This window comes from Lissotriton helveticus, chromosome 6 (assembly GCF_964261635.1).
Source record: "Lissotriton helveticus chromosome 6, aLisHel1.1, whole genome shotgun sequence".
NCBI lineage: Eukaryota > Metazoa > Chordata > Amphibia > Caudata > Salamandridae > Lissotriton > Lissotriton helveticus.
This window is the reverse complement of record NC_136067.1, coordinates 1,281,022,658-1,281,037,613: the sequence shown is the minus strand read 5'-3', so window position 1 is coordinate 1,281,037,613 and position 14,956 is coordinate 1,281,022,658.

The window sequence follows — 14,956 nt, the reverse complement described above, 5'->3', positions numbered from 1 at the left end:
TCATACCAGTCCATGTGCTGGGGCTGTGGGATTTCTAATGGATCCCGCTCCCCCTCCCAATCCTCTTCTTCAAACCGTAAACCTTCCGAAAGGTGCTGGTTAGATGATATCAAGCTGTATGGCTGCGTTGGCGCCAGCCTTGGCATTGGTGAACGCCAGACCGGCTCAGTATCATCTGGAATGAGGATGAGGGAGGTGCCACCAGTGCCAGAGCCCTCGGCATTGGACGCAGCGCCAAAGAAGGTCACTGTGGAGGCGCGACCGGTGCCGGTCCAGACCCAGGAAAGGGTCCGACAGGAGGTTGCGGCACTGGAGCCGAAGGCACGGGTTCCATAAGATCTCATTCACCTGGACCTGCAGGGCCCAAAAGCACGCCGACAGGGTCAGGCCGCCCAAACACGGCGCACATGGCATCGTAAAATTCCTTACGTTTAACGGGGGTCGCTCTGCTCCCGTAAAGGGTGAAAGACGCAGAGTCGACCCAGGTGCCCGCTCTGCAGAACAGGGCCTAGAACGCCATGGTTCCTCCGTCATGTCGCATGGTGGACGGGGTAAAGTCGAAGCACCCTTAGACTTCTTGTGCTTCTTGTGGTGCTTCTTACCTGACGACTTCAACAAAGAGTACTTCAAGCCCCCGGAACGATGCTCGAACCTTCCTCTCGACTGAGACCAGGAGCAAGATCAACCAGGCAACTTCTGCGGTGCATGCCAAGCTGCGAGCAGCTTCAGGGACCACTCCTGCAAAGCCCGGCGCCATGGCCCTGCAATTGGAGCATGACTCTGTGTCGTGGTCATGCTTAAGGCACCAGAGACACATGAGATGCGGGTTTGTTACCGACATGGCATGGTGACAGGCTCCACACAGCTTGAACCCCGAAGTCTTCCTACAGGATATTCCTAACACCAAAAGGAGTCGGCAAAGGGTTGAATAAAACTGTCAAAAAGTGACAGGGGTAGCTCTCTTCAACAGATCGGCGCTGGCTGGTGCGGAAAGAAAAGAACTAATGTCAGCACGCCGGAGTGGCGTTTGTATTGATGATGCAGATGTCACAACGACGACAAACACGACGCCTAAAATGTCACGTGGAGTTAAACAGCGTGTAGGGGTACTGCTATCCAACATCTTCTAGATCCAGGGGCCTAGGGAGTGTGACCTAAAGCCCAGTGTGAGCCGCTTTTAGAATCATCAGTATGATGTATTATTTCAAAAGTTTACATTAGGCTGCATCACATCCGCAGCAGTCTCCAGACGAGACCTAAAAATGAAGTAACAATAAAAATATAAAACAAATTACTTTAATAATAAACACAGAGGTCATTATCTGTGAAGTGGAGTTCGGTGAGGTTCAGGTAGGATGGTCAGTGTTGTACAAAGCATCACCAGACTGCACACTGCAGATTCCTCTACCATTTCAGGTGACAAAATAGAACAAGCATTGGCATAGCCAATATGTCTCGCCTTTGGGACCTTATAAGTGTTTTGCCAGACCTATTGGCAAACAGCTGAAGCTTACTCTAGTCACACCTAAAAACTGGGACTCGCAATGAGTATTAAGATGTTTTGAGAGGGAGTGGGGAGTTTAAGCATGTCTTAATACCTCAAAAAGAAAATCCAAAAGCAGTCATAGTGTGACACACAAAAGGAAAAGCCCTGTCTAAAAACTACTTTAACTGAGCAATAGAAACTACAGCCCCTACCACACTTCCCATCTACCAAACCAGCAGTGCTGGGGAAGAACAATTATTGTTTTTTGGGGAAGCGGTGTAAAGAGTAGTGGTCAAAGCCATGTAGTTTCTTGGCGCTAATAAGAAGGAATCTGCATACTAAAGTGCTGTTCTGTGGAGATGCAGAGGTACACATTTTAGTACTGCCTTTAAAATGGTCGGCTGCCCACACAATTGTAAACTACCATGCTGCGACGTCCCCCCTTCTTTTTCATTTCAGAGAGAAGAGTGCACAGAAGCTAGCTGCCGCACGCCCCTGCTTAGTGAAATGATAATGTATCAAAGCAGCCATCGACTCATACCCTCCCCTTCAACCAGCTATTGTTCAAAAGGTCACATAACCTCTTGAACTCGTACCTTCGTGGTACAGCATTCTGCCATTTGCCAGAGCCTAGGTACAGAGATGTATAATTGGGATGAAAAAACTAGTAGTGTTTCAAAGGGGCGTGGCCGGTGTAATTAAGGGCATGGCTTAAAACACATAAGCTAAAACTCTGTGTTTACCATTAGTGTGCTGCCCGACTGGTATTTTGCTGTTTCTGTCATTGCATCCAGATATATGATAACACGCGTAACATTATACCTACAACAAGCGAGGACTATTAGCTTTGTCAATGGTTGTTAGTTGCATAAAATAAATAAGCAACAACTGTCACTGCACACGCGCTGTACTTTTAATGTTAAAAGTAAAGCGCTAGAGAAGTAGATCACCCTCCCTTATTGGACCGACGGCGCACACAGTCCACATATGGTACACAGCGCAGGTGAGACTAAAATGCAAGGGTGTTATCACCCAGATGACACCGCTCTGGTCGGCACAGCAGCTTGGGTGGCTTAAAAACAGCAAGGGATTACAGGCTTGGGATCTGATAGGTATTTCCATGGTGGGAGATCAATGGAAGAGGGGTGAAATGGTTCCGTTCGAACAGCTTAGGATCCAATATGAGCTATCACCCACTGAGCAGTTTCGATATATGCAAATTAGGCACGCATTACACTTACGCCTGATACTGACATCCCAGAGGCCACCCCCTTAGAGTTCAGGTTGCTGACTGAACATATGTCCAAAAAGGCTACCTCCTTCACCTATCGCAAGCTAATCAACAACATGCCGGACCCGATGATGACACTCAGACATAAATGGTCGACGATGCAGATTGGCAAACAGCACTGTCGTCCCCACAGGAAGTAGCCATACCATCAAGACTTCGCTTAGTGCATTTAAAGATACTACACCGTACATACTACACCAGAGTAACCCTCTTTACAATAGGGAGGGCCACACATCAGTTTTGCTTACACAAATGCATGGAGGAGGGGACCTTTTATCACTGCATATGGCAGCACCCCCAAATTGCAGCCTACTGGGTCCAGGTGATGCGAACAATGTCGCAGGTTGCGGGGGTGTCACTTGTACCGGAACCGAGGCTCTGTCTCCTAAATCCGTGGGAACCAAATGATCTTTCCCACCCAGCTCAAGATTGGGTAACTGTTAGAACCGGGAGTCTCTGGTTGGTAAAGGTAAGTACCTTGGCCCAAGTAGGGACCCCTAGCTCCGGTCAGGGCGACGGAATAACCCTCTGAGATAACCCCTGCTCACCCTCTAGGTAGCATGGCGCGAGCAGTCTAGGCTAAACTCGGAGGCAATGTGGATAACATTTGCACTTAACACAACAATAATTCCCAATCCACCACAAACTGAGACCACACAGGTAAGTATATATAAAATATAACTTTATCTAGTTTCAGCATGTAAATGAAGCAGTTGCATGATAATCACTCCTTTAGAACACATAGCATTTTAGCTTAAAGGTTGCACTTAATTTTCTAGGATGGTACTTGTAAATAGGCAGTTCTGGTCATTCAAAACAATAGTCTCAGGTTCCAAATCAAAAATAGTCTCTAGTCTCTTAAATCAGCACTTAAGAAAATATGGCCACTGATTTCTATTCCCACCGCTCTCCAGACGAGCAGTAGACACAAGGCCCACGTGTACTTATAACCATGGGCTTCAAGCGCTGATTCAACTCCCTCGCGAGGCCCAGGGACTCTTTCTCGTCCCCGGGGCAGCCTCGCGTCTTCCTGGGACTCAGGCGCACCACTGCGCACCAGCCGTGCAGACTGCACGCGTCCCCGCCCCGGCCGGTCCCCTTTCCTCTCCCGCCCGCTCTCGACAATCCAACGAGCGGCGGGGGAGGCGGTGAAGCTCACCTGATGGAGGGACGGCTGGCCAGGGGTGCGGGACGCTCCCAAGTCCCTCGGCGGGGTCAGAGCTCTTCCCCGGTCCCAGCGGTGATTTCGGCAATTCTTCGCACCTCCCGCAGCTTCAGCGGAGGCAGCCAATCCTGTTGCGGCCCTCAGTCGAGCCCCTCTGAGTGCGAGGCCGCCAACCAATGGCAGCGCGGCCTCGCCGATGACGCTCCGCAGGCTCAGCCAATCACGGCACACCACAGCTGATGACGCTGCGCCGCGCGGGCCAATCCCGTCGCGGCGTTAGTGAGGGGGCTCGGCTCCCTCAGCCAATGGGGTCGCGGCGGCTTCGTTCTTCGCCGCGGCAGCTCCTGGACCTCGGAGCAAGTCGCGGGGGGGTTTCCTGGCCCCGGGCCGCGGTGGTGATTTGGCGGCAAAGGGTTTTCAAGGGCGCTGGTCTCGACTAGACCCCCCTCTCGACCTTGCCACCACCTGGGAGCAGATTTCACGAGGGAGGCTCCACAAGCCTCCAACCCTCGCAGTTAATGTGCCGATGAGCACACCGATCCCTTCCTCACGCTCAGCAGGTCAGCTCCACGCGTCTCGGGTCCCAACAGCACGATTTTCCAGCCGTTTTCTGGGATAGCTTTAGGAACCTTTAGTCCTGGGTTCCCAACAGGAGGCCAGCTCTTCTCAGGCCCTTGGAGATTCAGTTGTAGACACAGCACACAGCAGAGTCTTGGCAGTTTCAAGTAGGCAGGGTCACAGCACACAGCAAAGCCCCTTTTCTTCTCCTCAGCTTCCAGGTAGACAGTAGAACAGGTCAGCCCTTAGAGCACACAGCAAGGCAGTCTTCCTTTAGTTCCCTAGCTGTCCTCCTTCCAGCAGAGGTTCCTTCTTGGTTGCAGAATTTCAGAATCTAATCTTCTGTAGTCAGGGGTCCTTCCCTTATACCCCTCAATGTCTTTGAAGTCTTTGTGCATGGAGGCCCTTGGTCCAGTCTAAACCAGTTCTGGGGGTTGCGGAGCACTGAGGTGTCTCTGGTTTTCTTCTTCCTGTCAGCTTCAGGGCCAGGGGTGTCAGTTGACCACCAGGAGAGAGCTAACGTGGGGGAGGTAGGCAGGCGCAGCTCAGCACTTATCAGGCATTCCTTCCTCCCTCCTCCCAGGCAGGCAGATGTGCCCTTTCATCCCCGGGATGGCTCCGACCCTCTCCTCTGGGGCTCTGCAGCCCCTCCCTGTCACATCCAGACCAGGCAGGCATTCCACAAACCCAGGCACACAGAAAGGTTTAGACAAGAGAACAGCCACTTTCTAAAAGTGCTATTCTCCAACACAGGATTTAAAAACACCCTTCACTAAAAGATGTGTCATTAAATTCTGAGTCCAGGGATATCTTTCACTTATGTCCCATCTTGTTCCTAGGGGAAGATAGGCTGGTATCACATGGGCCTAGCCTCCTCCATGTTACTCTATGGAGCAAGATAGCCTTACAGCAGTGAGCACATAAAATGGCTGCAGCCCACTACCAGAGCATAGTACCTGCACTAGCACATGCTCTGCCTTATCCATACACTGCACCCTGCCCAGGGGGGTACCTTGAGCCTTCCATAGGGGTGACTGATGTGCACAGACAGGGAAGGGTTAGGCCTAGCCAGTGGGGACACTGGCCAGGCTGACATGGCAGTCACTGACTGCACACAGGCTCTGCGCTGGCAGGCCTGAGTCACCATTTTAAAGCTACTCATGTGGGTGGCGCAATCTGCGCTGCAGGCCCACTAGTAGCATTTGTCATCACCAGCCCTGGCACACACAGTGCCCTCTACTAGGGACTTCGTGGTGATACAAATATGCCAATTAGGTATACTCAATCAATATCACAATTTACAGAAGGAGCACTTACACTCTGACACTGATCAGCAGTGGCAGAGTGTCCAAAGCATCTAAATCAGCAAAAACGAAATCCAGCACAGCATCACACACATGAGTCAGAGGCAAAATATGGGGGAAGAATCACGCCAAAAGGTGTCAGGTCTAACACGTGTCCCCTCCAGCTGAAAGTGGGGAGAACTACCCAACCTCTTGGGAGTCCTCATCACTAAGGCGGAAGAATCTGGACAGACCGTCAGCATTGGCGTGTTCTGTACCAGGGCGGTGCTCCACCGTAAAATCCATCCCCTGTAGGGAAATGGACCACCTCAACAATTTTGGATTCTCACCCCTCATCTGCATTAACCATCTGAGGGGCCTGTGGTCGGTCTGAACGCGGAAGTGAGTCCCAAACAGGTAGGGCCTCAGCTTCTTCAGAGCCCAGACCACAGCGAAAGCTTCTCTTTCAATGGCACTCCATTTTTGTTCCCGGGGGATCAGCCTCCGGCTAATGAAAGCCACAGGTTGGTCTCCTCCCTCATCATTGATCTGTGAGAGTACTGCTCCCACGCCTTGCTCTGAAGCGTCAGTTTGCACAATGAACTCACTGGAAAAGTCGGGTGCCTTAAGCACCGGTGCTGTGCACATGGCAGTTTTGAGGGTGTCAAAAGCAGTTTGACAGGCCTCAGTCCAATTCACTTTCCTGGGCTGATTCCTAGATGTCAGCTCTGTCAAAGGGGCCACAATGGTGCCATAGCCTTTGACAAACCGTCTGTAATACCCAGTGAGACCGAGAAAGGCTCTCACCTCAGTCTGAGTCTTGGGGGGTTCCCAAGCCAGAATGGTATCAATTTTTGCCTGTAGGGGCGCCACCTTGCCGCTCCCCACCTGGTGTCCCAAGTACACCACAGATCCCTGCCCTATCTGGCATTTACTGGCCTTGATAGTGAGGCCTGCCTTCTGCAGAGCCTTCAACACTTCAGTGAGGTGTTGCAGGTGTTCCTCCCAAGTGGAGCTGAACACAGCAATGTCATCCAGGTAGGCTGCGCTGAATTGCTCCAGCCCTGCCAGTACCTGGTTGACCAATCTCTGGAATGTGGCGGGAACATTTTTCAACCCAAAGGGCATGACACGAAACTGGAAGTGTCCTTCTGGCGTTGAAAATGCTGACCTCTCCTTTGCCCCTTCAGTTAAGGCAATCTGCCAGTACCCTGAAGTCAAATCAAAAGTACTCAGTTACTGGGCAGCTCCCAACCGATCCACCAATTCATCAGCTCTGGGGATGGGTGCGCGTCAGTTTTGGTGACCGCATTGAGCCCACGGTAGTCCACGCAGAACCGAAGTTCTGGGGTGCCACCGGGGGTAGCAGCTTTCTTAGGCACTAAGACCACTGGGCTAGCCCAGGGGCTGCTGGAGGGCTCAATAACCCCAAGCGCCAACATCTTGGAAACTTCTTCCTTGATGCTAGCTCTGACCTTGTCAGCCACCCTGTAAAACTTCTGTTTCACAGGCATGCTGTCTCCAGTGTCCACGTCGTGGACGCACCATTTGGTGACACCTGGGGTCAGGGAGAACAGTGGGGCGAACTGACCCAACACTTGGCGACAGTCCTCCTGCTGTTCTGGGGTCAGGGTGGGGGAGAGGACCACACCATCCACTGACCCATCTTGCTCCTTGACTGCCAGGAGGTCAGGGAAAGGATCACTATCCTCCTCCCCTCCAACATCTGTAGCCATGAGCATAGTCACTTCAGTTCTTTCAAAGTGGGGTTTGAGGCGGTTCACATGTAGCACTCTCAGGGGCTGCCTGGGAGTCTTCAGGTTAACCAAATAGGTAACCTCGCTCTTGCGCTCCACCACCTCATATGGGCCAGACCACTTGTCACGGAGCGCACAAGGCTCCACTGGCGCCATCACCCACACCTTCTGACCAGGTTGAAACTCAACCAGAGAAGTGTTCTGGTCATACCACCTCTTCATTTCCTCCTGGCTAGCCTCCAGGTTCTCTTGAGCGAGCTTCCTGAAGCGCTTGGTCTGGTTGCGGATGGCCAGCACATAGCTGAACACATCCTGAGGGGTTTTCCCACGGGATTTCTCCCACCCCTCTTTCACCAGCGCCAGAGGCCCTCTGACAGGGTGGCCATACAGCAACTCAAAGGGACTGAACCCTAAGGATTTCTGAGGCACCTCCCTGTAGGCAAACAACAGGCATGGCAACAAGACATCCCATTTCCGCCTCATGGGCTCCTCCAGGCCCATGATCATGCCCTTCAATGTGCGGTTGAATCTCTCAACCAAACCATTTCCTTGAGGGTGGTAAGGAGTGGTGAATTTGTATGTCACCCCACACTCACTCCACAGGGACTTCATATATTTAGAAATGAAGTTTGTCCCGCGGTCCGAAACGACCTCCTTCGGAAATCCCACCCGGGAAAAGATCCCCATCAGGGCACGGCCCACCACTGGGGCGGTGACTGTCCTGAGCAGAAGGGCTTCCGGGTACCGAGTGGCATGGTACACCAAGACCAGGATAAACCTGTTGCCTAGGGCCGTCTTGGGATCCAGGGGCCCCACGATGTCAATGCCCACCCGCTCAAAAGGGGTGCTCACCACGGGAAAGGGTTGGAGGGGTGCCACGCGCTTCCCTCCACTCTTGCCACTGGCCTGACAAGTCTGACAAGACTTACAAAAGGCAGAGACGTGCGTCTTCATCTGGGGCCAGTAGAAATGGGTGACAAGCCTGTGATAGGTCTTGTCTTGCCCCAGATGTCCTGCGAGAGGCACGTCATGAGCCAGACCCAGTAGGAAGTTCCTGAAGCGCTCCGGTACCACCAGCACACGGGCTGCGCCGGGCTCAGCGAACTTAGGCTCACTATAAAGTAAGTCATCCTCCCAATAGATCAAATGCTCCTTGGACCCCAGGCCGGCGGCCTGGTCTGCAGCCTGCTGCCGCACACCAATGAGAGAAGGGCACTCCTTCTGAGCCTGGCAGAATTCCTCCCTGGAGGGACCACCCTCTTGCTGCCACTGGGACAGCTCAGGCAATTCCCCTAGTTCGGCCACCTGCTCCCCTGTAGGTTCCAGGGCATCCCCCTCTGGGTCTGCCTCCTCCTGGACCGTGGGAACAGTGGGGGCCGGTTTCCCGCGCCCTCTACCCCTTCCTCTCTTGGCAGGTCCCTGGGCCACTGTTCCAGGCTCCAGTTTTGCTAGACCGCCCTCTCTGGCTGTCATTGCACGGGTGGACACACAGATCCACGCAGGCAAACCCAACATCTCCAAGTGAGTCCTGTGCTCCACCTCCTTCCATGGGGAGCTCTCCAGGTCATTACCTAATAGACAATCTACAGGCAAGGCATCACTTACAACAATCTCCAAAATACCGGAGACTCCTCCCCACTCAAATGGAACTTTCGCCAGCCTGCAGTAGCGCACTGAACTGTCAGCTGCCACCACAGGCCGGAGTACCTGGGGAACAATTTGCTCTTCAGACACCCACTGACACCTAACAGATGTCACGCTGGCCCCTGTGTCTCTCAGAGCCTCCACCACCTGTCCATTGATGGTCACCTTCTGCCCGTATTTCTTAGTGTTTTGGGGCAGCAAGGTTTCCTGGGCCATCTCTTGGTGTCCTAGAGAGACAAGGGTCATCAATGCTAACCCCTCCTCCCCACTAGAAATCAAATCCCCTCCCAAAGCTACACTGGCTATCGCCGGAGCTGGAGCTGGAGCACCAGTGGGTGCAGATTTCTTCTTTGGACAGTTTGGAGCAATGTGCCCCACCTCCCTACATGCATAGCAAGTGAGGGTCTTCTTGTCCTGCGGGCCCTTATGGGGCCAGGACTTCTTAGACTTGGGGGGTTGAGACACCTTCTCTTGGGAACTACTTTGGGGCCCTTTAGAAGACTCCTTTTGATTACCCGTGTCCCCCCCACTCTTCTGCTGGGGACCCTGTCCACCTTTGGCTGGGGTACTTACCACCCCCTTGTGGACCCTGGTGCTAGTCCACCGGTCCGCCTCTTTAGCAAGCTCACTGGGATCAGTTAACTTACTATCCAAAAGATGCTGGCGCAGCTCTGGGACACATAAACTACTTAAGTGCTCCCTACTAATCAAGTGACACAACCCCACATAATCAGTAACCTTGCTGCCCTTCATCCAACCTTCCAGTGCACGCGTGTACATACTCACACACTCCACCCAAGTACTTGAATCAAGCTTCTTGAAGTTCCTAAACTTCTGGCGGTACTGTTCAGCAGTGAGCCCATACCTGAGGCACAAAGCCTCCTTCATGGCGGAGTAGGCTAAAGCATTCTTTGCGTCTAAGGGTGCCAATACATCCCTCCCTGAGGCCTCAAAATGCTTCCACAATCCTGCTCCCCAATTCTTTTCAGGCACCTCATTCATCTTCAAGGCAAGTTCATACGCTCTGAACCACGCATAAATATCCTCACCCCTCTGATAATTCTGTACCAGATCCTTTGGTATGTATACCTTACCCGCCTGTACTGGTTGTGCGCTGCCACCATTAGAACTGGACCCCCTCTCTTTATATTTGAAATCCAATTCCTTCATGCTCCTCATGAGCCAATTGGAGCTTCTTTTCCTCCAAAGCGAGAGCATGCCTTCTCTCCTGCGCCGCTCTCTCCTGCGCCTCTTTCTCAACTTCTAGGCGCAGTCTCTTCTCGTCGGCTTCCGCTTTGAGCTTCAAAAGCTCAATCTCATGGGCCCTAGCTCTCTGATTCTCCTCCACCTCCTCTGGAGAAATAATCCTACTGGAGTGGGTGCTGCCGGCCCTAGACGCTGGCTTCGCCACTGGCAATTCACTGGGCAAAAACCCATTCTCCTGTGTGTCTCCCCCTCCAGTAGCAGCTTCCGGGGCACCATGTTTGGCCTCCCACCAGGCCCTCAGAGCTGTCCGTAGCTCTTCCTTATTTGCGCCGCCCCTTACTGGGCATTCAAGCTGTCTGCAGAATTTTCTCAGTTGCTCCTTGTTATAGGTGAGCAACTCCTGGCTTTCAAATTCCACTTCCCCTTCTGCATTCATGCTTTGCGCGTTCTGAGACATGTTACCTCCTACCCTTTTTCAACTAAAAAGGTTTCACCAAAAAGAAAAAATCCTGCGCAACCTGTTCCGCTAAACTAGACTAGTGATGTACAAGAAATCACTGCAGGTCAAGTGCAATCATTAGTTCAAAATCCGCACCGCGAGCCACCAATGTTAGAACCGGGAGTCTCTGGTTGGCAAAGGTAAGTACCTTGGCCCAAGTAGGGACCCCTAGCTCCGGTCAGGGCGACGGAATAACCCTCTGAGATAACCCCTGCTCACCCTCTAGGTAGCATGGCGCGAGCAGTCTAGGCTAAACTCGAAAGCAATTTGGATAACATTTGCACTTAACACAACAATAATTCCCAATCCACCACAAACTGAGACCACACAGGTAAGTATATATAAAATATAACTTTATCTAGTTTCAGCATGTAAATGAAGCAGTTGCATGATAATCACTCCTTTAGAACACATAGCATTTTAGCTTAAAGGTTGCACTTAATTTTCTAGGATGGTACTTGTAAATAGGCAGTTCTGGTCATTCAAAACAATAGTCTCAGGTTCCAAATCAAAAATAGTCTCTAGTCTCTTAAATCAGCACTTAAGAAAATATGGCCACTGATTTCTATTCCCACCGCTCTCCAGACGAGCAGTAGACACAAGGCCCACGTGTACTTATAACCATGGGCTTCAAGCGCTGATTCAACTCCCTCGCGAGGCCCAGGGACTCTTTCTCGTCCCCGGGGCAGCCTCGCGTCTTCCTGGGACTCAGGCGCACCACTGCGCACCAGCCGTGCAGACTGCACGCGTCCCCGCCCCGGCCGGTCCCCTTTCCTCTCCCGCCCGCTCTCGACAATCCAACAAGCGGCGGGGGAGGCGGTGAAGCTCACCTGATGGAGGGACGGCTGGCCAGGGGTGCGGGACGCTCCCAAGTCCCTCGGCGGGGTCAGAGCTCTTCCCCGGTCCCAGCGGTGATTTCGGCAATTCTTCGGCACCTCCCGCAGCTTCAGCGGAGGCAGCCAATCCTGTCGCGGCCCTCAGTCGAGCCCCTCTGATTGCGAGGCCGCCAACCAATGGCAGCGCGGCCTCGCCGATGACGGTCCGCAGGCTCAGCCAATCACGGCACACCACAGCTGATGACGCTGCGCCGCGCGGGCCAATCCCGTCGCGGCGTTAGTGAGGGGGCTCGGCTCCCTCAGCCAATGGGGTCGCGGCGGCTTCGTTCTTCGCCGCGGCAGCTCCTGGACCTCGGAGCAAGTCGCGGGGGGGTTTCCTGGCCCCGGGCCGCGGTGGTGATTTGGCGGCAAAGGGTTTTCAAGGGCGCTGGTCTCGACTAGACCCCCCTCTCGACCTTGCCACCACCTGGGAGCAGATTTCACGAGGGGAGGCTCCACAAGCCTCCAACCCTCGCGGTTAATGTGCCGATGAGCACACCGATCCCTTCCTCACGCTCCGCAGGTCAGCACCACGCGTCTCGGGTCCCAACAGCACGATTTTCCAGCCGTTTTCTGGGATAGCTTTAGGAACCTTTAGTCCTGGGTTCCCAACAGGAGGCCAGCTCTTCTCAGGCCCTTGGAGATTCAGTTGTAGACACAGCACACAGCAGAGTCTTGGCAGTTTCAAGTAGGCAGGGTCACAGCACACAGCAAAGCCCCTTTTCTTCTCCTCAGCTTCCAGGTAGACAGTAGAACAGGTCAGCCCTTAGAGCACACAGCAAGGCAGTCTTCCTTTAGTTCCCTAGCTGTCCTCCTTCCAGCAGAGGTTCCTTCTTGGTTGCAGAATTTCAGAATCTAATCTTCTGTAGTCAGGGGTCCTTCCCTTATACCCCTCAATGTCTTTGAAGTCTTTGTGCATGGAGGCCCTTGGTCCAGTCTAAACCAGTTCTGGGGGTTGCGGAGCACTGAGGTGTCTCTGGTTTTCTTCTTCCTGTCAGCTTCAGGGCCAGGGGTGTCAGTTGACCACCAGGAGAGAGCTAACGTGGGGGAGGTAGGCAGGCGCAGCTCAGCACTTATCAGGCATTCCTTCCTCCCTCCTCCCAGGCAGGCAGATGTGCCCTTTCATCCCCGGGATGGCTCCGACCCTCTCCTCTGGGGCTCTGCAGCCCCTCCCTGTCACATCCAGACCAGGCAGGCATTCCACAAACCCAGGCACACAGAAAGGTTTAGACAAGAGAACAGCCACTTTCTAAAAGTGCTATTCTCCAACACAGGATTTAAAAACACCCTTCACTAAAAGATGTGTCATTAAATTCTGAGTCCAGGGATATCTTTCACTTATGTCCCATCTTGTTCCTAGGGGAAGATAGGCTGGTATCACATGGGCCTAGCCTCCTCCATGTTACTCTATGGAGCAAGATAGCCTTACAGCAGTGAGCACATAAAATGGCTGCAGCCCACTACCAGAGCATAGTACCTGCACTAGCACATGCTCTACCTTATCCATACACTGCACCCTGCCCAGGGGGGTACCTTGAGCCTTCCATAGGGGTGACTGATGTGCACAGACAGGGAAGGGTTAGGCCTAGCCAGTGGGGACACTGGCCAGGCTGACATGGCAGTCACTGACTGCACACAGGCTCTGCGCTGGCAGGCCTGAGTCACCATTTTAAAGCTACTCATGTGGGTGGCGCAATCTGCGCTGCAGGCCCACTAGTAGCATTTGTCATCACCAGCCCTGGCACACACAGTGCCCTCTACTAGGGACTTCGTGGTGATACAAATATGCCAATTAGGTATACTCAATCAATATCACAATTTACAGAAGGAGCACTTACACTCTGACACTGATCAGCAGTGGCAGAGTGTCCAAAGCATCTAAATCAGCAAAAACGAAATCCAGCACAGCATCACACACATGAGTCAGAGGCAAAATATGGGGGAAGAATCACGCCAAAAGGTGTCAGGTCTAACAGTAACGTTGGGGATGATGTTTGCCAAACGTAATACTGCCAGGAAATGGGGGTTCGAGGAGTCACCGACGCTCGGAGACTGGTGCAAAGATATGGACGAGGCTATATTGGCGGAAAGGGTGGATACACTCATCGAGGATGCCCCCGGAAATGGGATAAGGTATGGGGAGCATGGAACACATTCAGGGCTCAATCTATGACCCGCCTATGCAAGAAATGGACGACATGTCTGAGTGAGGGGGGGAGGTGGGATTAAGCAATATGCCAACAGCAATATGCCAACAGTAACAACTAAAATGCCACATGTAATAGAAATGTGTGTAGTATTGTTGTCATTTGTTTTGATATGTAATGAACAATCCAGAAGCCATGTAATTTCAAAATGCCCTAATTTTCTCTCAATAAAAATTAAAAAAAAAAAAAGTAAAGCGTGGGTACCGCGATTATAGCAAAAGTAAAGAAATAGAAAAAAACATCTATTTCTTTACTTTTGCTATAATCGCCGCACCCGCGCTTTACTTTTACATTAAAAGTGAAGCACGGGTGCCGGGATTATAGTAAAAGTAAAGAAATAGATGTTTTTTCCTATTTCTCTACTTTTGCTATAATCACGGCACCTGCGCTTTACTTTTAATGTTAAAAGTAAAGCGCGGGTGCCGCGCGATTATAGCAAAAGTAGAGAAATAGAAAAAAACATCTATTTCTTTACTTTTGCTACAATCGCGGCACCAGCGCTTTACTTAAAGGTAAAGTGCTGGTGCCGCGATTGTAGCAAAAGTAAAGAACAAGCAAATGGTGCGAGCAAAAGTGATCGCGAGCAAGACAGATGGCGGCTGCGCGCGTGCACGCAAGCTTGAGGCCACTAAAAGCATGTGGTAGCACTGAGAAAACCTGCTTACAAAATGTCTCTCCGAGCAGCGTATGAGCTGGCTCAGGCAAGACCTAAAAAGGACTAATGGAAAATACTTCTGGAAGTTGACAAGACAGAAATGGCGTAGGGTGGAAAACACAAAGCTGTGCTGCTGCTTTCAACTAAAATTAGGTGCAAGCCAAAGGCGGGGCAAAACGGAGAGGGGAAAGTGACACATCCATTAAAGAAGTAAAGTAACTGTTAACACAAGTTTACATCTGAACATCCAGGGCCCGTTTCAGAAAGGGCCTCCACGCGCATGGCAGAGGCGCTGCACTAGTGGTGGGGGTCCCGCACTCCAGGCGGAAC